General features: G+C 36.4%; 1 long non-coding RNA gene across 1 annotated transcript; it reads left to right on the forward strand.

The window, feature by feature from the left end:
- The first annotated feature begins 1,430 nt into the window (after positions 1 to 1,430).
- Positions 1,431 to 5,679, forward strand: LOC111822702 (uncharacterized). Its single transcript, XR_002825828.1, has 3 exons — positions 1,431 to 1,543; positions 2,765 to 2,972; positions 5,600 to 5,679. It is a non-coding gene; the product is annotated as an uncharacterized LOC111822702 (long non-coding RNA).
- The last annotated feature ends 274 nt before the right edge of the window (positions 5,680 to 5,953 follow it).

Here is a 5,953-nt window from a genome sequence, read left to right on the forward strand (position 1 = left end):
ACCATTGTCATAGGGCAACATGTGTACTAACTGTTAAATGAGAAACTATTTTGTTCTGTAAGCCTTCATCTAAATTGAGAATAGCAGCACAATTGGAAGAGCGTAGTTGATGTCACTGAACTGTGCATGTAGAAATTTTTGAAATGGTATATCTTTGGCTATGTATATTTTCACCAAAAAAAAAAAATAAACTGTTGAGAAGGGAGAGGGTTGACATGTTGTGGGGTTGTTAACCAATGTCATGAAACAATATGTGTACTACTGTTTCATGAGAACTATTTGTTCTCTAAGCCTTCCCCTGAAGTACAATAAAAGAAAAAAAACCTTATTGATTATTGCCGGCTAAAGCATATGTTCAAGAAATCTGTTGTTGAGTCATTCTATAGGAAATTGAAAGCAAGAAGAACTTATCTTAATAATAGTTCATGTAAAATACCTGGGGATTTTATTTTATTGCAAGCTCAGTGTGAGTTCACAGTGTAATAATGGCAGCAAAAAAGTCTAAACTATTTTTTAAATACAGTAGTAGATACATAGTACCCAGAATAATGTAGGTAACATTAGACCATATCTGACATATATGAAGTACCATGACTTAAGAGGAACATTGACAATCTAAGCAAGATCGTTTTTCAAGTGACATGAAATACAAGGGAATGAACTGAGTTTTTTTTTTTTTTTTAGCTTGCGGAAGATGTGATTTATGAGGAACCTAATAAAATATTTTAATGGCACTTAATGTAATGTTAGAAGAACAATTAGATTTACATAGTTGTAGCTTCAGAGAATTAACTAGAACAAATCATGGAAGTTAAAGAGAGGGAAGTTTTGGCTCAGCCCCAAGAATGTCTTTCTGATAATTGGAAAGGACTACCTTTTGATCTACTAAACTCCCTGTGGATGATGGCAATGATGATCCAACTCTTCACCCTTTATGCATGTTCTTTGCTCTATAAGTTGATAGTGCTTCCTGCTGTGGGTAAGGTGATCTGCCCTGCTCCATAATTCTGGGCTGAACCATGTGACTTGCTTGGCCAAAGGAGTGTTAGCAGATGTGACACAAGCAGAGGATTAAAGAAGGCTTGCACACTGGGGTTTGTTTCTCGTACACCTTTGCCAGCACCATGAAAACATGCCCAGACCAGACTATTAGAGAATGAGATACATATGGGGCAGAGTGAGACACCCTAGTCATCTCAGTGAAGGCCTTTCTAAATCAGATGAGGGCCAGCTGACCCCTAGATATGTGAGTTGAGTATAACTAAGACCAAAACTGCCTAGGTGCCCAGTCTAAATTGCTGATCCATTTATTTATTATGAGCTAAATAAATATTTATGGTTTTAAGTCACTTCGTTTTGAGGTGGTTTGTTATGCACTATTGTTATAGCAATAGATAACTGATATACTCTCTATTGGCTGGTTATATTCAAGAAGGAATGGATGACCATCAATCAAGGTTGTTATGGACCTGGATGGACATAGACTAGATGAGTTCCAAAGATGGATCCTTCTGCAGGGACTACAAAGTAACATTAATACAATGTAATATACCTTGGTAACCAGTTTTAAACAATTTTCCAACCCTTAAGATTCTATGATTCCTAGATACAAACTATTATAATACTAATATATAGGATTTTTCTTTTCTTAAAAATAATAATCTAGTGAAAAGCATTGCAAACAAATTACCTTGACCACTTGCGTTACAATAGGTACTTCATAGGGCCGCTCATGAAGAAAATATAAGCTTTTAGGTAATAGTGGAAATGTTCTGTTCATTCTGCTAAGAAAGATGTGTAAAAGATAAATAGAATTAAAAATAAAATGCATATTAGCCAAATTGTGAGTGGTGACATTGTGTTGCAGTAAAACCCCTTTATTATACTGGATGTGAGGGTAGAATTATGAATAAATTTCTGTTGATAAATTAAACGTGTTATGAGTGTGTTTGGTTATGTAGATATTTTGGGGAACATGGCATAATCTTTCATGTGTTACTGGATACTGTAATTAGCTATGCTACTTTAGTGGTAACAAAATCCATATTTTGATATATTCCCTGTAGTAGAAGAAAAATATTCAATATGACTCGGTTTGAACTGTTGAAAAATATCTTTTGGAAATTAATGATTTTATGTAACATGAGCTTTGTAGATAACCACTATTGTAAAATTATTTTAAAAATTATATTCTTTTCTGCATTGCTTGCTTTTCTAAAATCATACCTATTTTTAAACTGGGGAGGTTGGCAGCAGGATGGTAGGATGTGGAGCTTATGACTGATCTCTTTTGAATGATTATTTCATTTCTTGAAAAAACAAAACATCACCACTCCTTAAAAACTACCTTAATTCAGGTGATCTCTGGTTTCCGTCACACACTTAGAAACATGCACCTTGTTTTTCAGTGCGTACAGCTATTTGACCTAATGTTTAATGTATGTATTTCAAAATATAAGTGTTTACTGTGATGATCCATCAGTCAAATACATTGGCAGTTTGAACTGGGTTATTCTGTACCAAAGCTAAGGAAACCTGGATCATTTAGTAATTTTCTCTGGACTTGCTCACAATTGCCTTTTCACACCTGTGGGTGGATTTTCCTATTCACATTAAAGCTAAACTAAGTGAAAAGCAAAAATTTCAAGAGGATATACTGCTTATATGACAACAAATATGTAGCTATACCAGGGATGGTGAACATGGCTATTACCCCATAGTAGAGCGCCCCGAATGATAATTCTTTTTTTTTCTGATCCCACAGTGCTCCAGGCAGCTCCTGCCAATTGATTAGAGTTTGTAGACAAGTTCAAACCTGTTTATCATCCTGGAATTGCACTGAACTTAGAAATGCCCAGATGATTGATCAGAGTTTTAATGCAATAACATCTGCTGAGCACCCCCTATGGACCAGGAATTGGGCTCAGTGTTATACCTGCATTTTCTCATAATTCTTACAGCAACCCTATGAGGTAGGTACTATCATTTTTCCCATTTTACAGATGAGGAGACGGAGGCTTAAAGGGATTAAGTAAATGACCAAAATCACAGAGCTAGTAAATTGGTGATGCCAATATTTAGACTCAGGTCTAATTTCACAGCCAAGGCTCTTCACCACTATGTGATATCACATGTTTTCGATTAAGTCTTCTGTGGTACATCAACAACACTCTATTCAGTCTGCCTCCACACTGTGCTGCCAACACTTTTGTGCAGCGGCTAGCTTGTTCCCTGGAAATAGGATGGAAGACCTGTTGCTTTTTTCATGAAAGAAAGAAATCGGCCAGAAGGAAAATTATGAAAATTCCTTAGAGCACAGTGTTGGGAATTTAGAAAATCTTACTGATTTTGAAATTATGTAAGTTGTTGTAATATATTTAAAAAAAAATCTTTTATTAAGCAAATATTACCTTTACTTGGTTTGAAATGATGCTTCATTGATTATTACATGAAATGTAGTTTACTTAGAATTAAATCCTACCTTTTAGCATTACTTTAGAAATGAAGCCAAAACCTTAAATTGTGCCCTAAAGTGCTGTGATAGAATTGACAGTATGCAGTCCTGGAAAACATTAATTCATAAAGAATAATAGATGTTAATGCTCTGCTTAGCATTTCAATGTCACAATTAAAAATTCTACAGGATAGCTAATTGAATATTTTATGCTTCTGGAAAGGGCCTTGATCCTCAGAATTGCATACTAATTCTCAAATTCCTTTTATATAATGCAGAATTCCTTTAAAGAATTAAAAATGCATTTATATTTCAGATGAGTCCATTACATATTTTTATCAACTTTTTGTTTTATGAAAGAAATCCTAGAATTAAATATACTAACTTCGAGTTTTGTCATTGTCAGATTTCTGAAACTTAAAATATCCATGGGAACCAAAAATAAAATAAAACCAAACCTACTGCTGTCGAGTTGATTCCAACTCATAGCAACCCTATTAGGCCAACCCTATAGGATAATTGTCCCATAGGGTTTCCAAGGCTGCAAATCTTTACAGGAGGAAACTGCCACATCTGTCTTTCTCTTGCTGAGCAGCTGGTGGGTTCAAACTGCTGACTTTTCGGTCAGCAGCCGAGTGCTTTAACGACTGCGCCACAGGGCTCTCTAGCCACGCAAATGATCATAATTCCCCATGTAACAGAGCCCCCTTTATAAGAGCAGTTACTATTGTTTTTCTAATTGTAATGTTACTGAGTTGCCAGATGAGGATACAAAACATTATATGCCCCAATTTTCATTTGCTAATAATCTTATTCGGCCTTTTCCATTTCCATTTTCTAAATTTTGAGCTTCTCAGACTAGTCTTAATTTTTCTCTTGGTGCTAATTAAGGAACCTCCGGTACTACCACTGAAACTGTAGGGGCTTTTAACTGCTGATGAAAATCTCAGCAAGACAAGAAGGATAAAATATTCCCTCTTCCTCTATAGCTGCAGAAATACAGGTACAATTTTACTTCTGTCATAAAATCATCCTGGCAAATGTTATTTCTAACAAAGAAGTCTTAGAAGACACCTGGATTTCTTGCATTCTTGCTATGTTCTGGGAAAGTAAAAAAGTCTGCAATTCTATTGCTCATCTTACATAATAATTTGTTGTCCTGAAAATAATATTTATTTTAATACTTCTATTTTCTGAAAGGTAAAAATACTTGGTAGTTGACTTTGTTAAGGCAAAAGGCAGTTATTGGTACTCCCCTCTTCTCTCAAATGCAGAGAGGGGAAAAAATTAAAAAAGATCTGATGGATTTCATATTTAAACAAAACGTTTAAGAGTCTAATCTATTTAATTAACATTGTTTATTTTTTAAGTTTATGGTAATGTTTTACTTAAGAAGGAGGTTGAAGAGCTGTTGTGAAATTATTGTAGTGTATACCATGCCGGCAGAGCAGAGAGAAAAGATGGTTGTCATTTTTTTGTTGTCATGATTAAGGCACCAAATACCAGATTCTTCTCGTTTGAAATGGGGCTGCTACTTAGTGAAACGTATCAGCGCAGATCAGTTCAGGTTGGGAGATAAACTGCTGTGGTGCTGAGGCAAGGGCAGGCATGACTCAGGGCTTGGGCACGCCATGCAGAAGGGCTCTGTGTTGTTACTTCATTGCTGACCCAGTGAGTGGGCCTTGCATCTGCAGCCTTGGGAGAAGTTGGACAGTTGGAGGAGGATTTTCCTTTGGAGTTAGAGCTACCCTTTGCTGTCTTTTTTCCAGCACTAGCTCTCCTCCCTTTCTAATTTTAAGTGGCTTTGTTTTATCTGAAGGAGCCCTGGCGGCACAGTGGTTAAGCACTCGGCTACTAACTGAAAGGTCAGTGGTTCAAACCCACCAGCCATTCTACGGGAGAAAGATGTAGCGGTCTACTTCCGTACAGATTACAGCCTTGGAAACCATATAGGGCAATTCTACTCCGCCCTATAGAGTCGCTATGAGTCGGAATCAACTCGACGGCAACGGGTTTTGTTTCTGTATTATCTGACCTTGCCTATAGAAGTAGGAAACCATTTGAGGAATTCTGATTTTTTCTTCCTTCTCATGAAATGCTTCCTCACATTTTTAATTATATCTTCCCTCTCTGCTTTCCCCTTAGCCACCAGAGAACCAAAGTTTAAAGTGTAAAATCAGCTTTTCTCTAGACCAGTGAGGACCCCTCACCCCAACCACCCACACCGTAAGAGATAGTGATAAACAATTCCCTTTTCTTTTTGTTGTCTCTTTTTCCCTCTCTGGGAAGGTCCAGGAAAGAAAGACAGTGGTTGGTTTCTTGAGAGTTGTCGTTAACAAAGTGTGGATAGGTTAGAATTTTACTGTACTGTACCTAAGCCTGGTGAGAGTAACTCTCTAAATTGAGCTTTCTAAAGCAGAGAAGTTTTAATGCACATCATTATGGCATATGCTGTTCTAGAAATGCTAAGCAATTTTCAATATACATAAATCTCAGTCT

Source organism: Trichechus manatus, unplaced genomic scaffold (genome assembly GCF_000243295.1).
Source record: "Trichechus manatus latirostris isolate Lorelei unplaced genomic scaffold, TriManLat1.0 scaffold00196, whole genome shotgun sequence".
Taxonomy (NCBI): domain Eukaryota; kingdom Metazoa; phylum Chordata; class Mammalia; order Sirenia; family Trichechidae; genus Trichechus; species Trichechus manatus.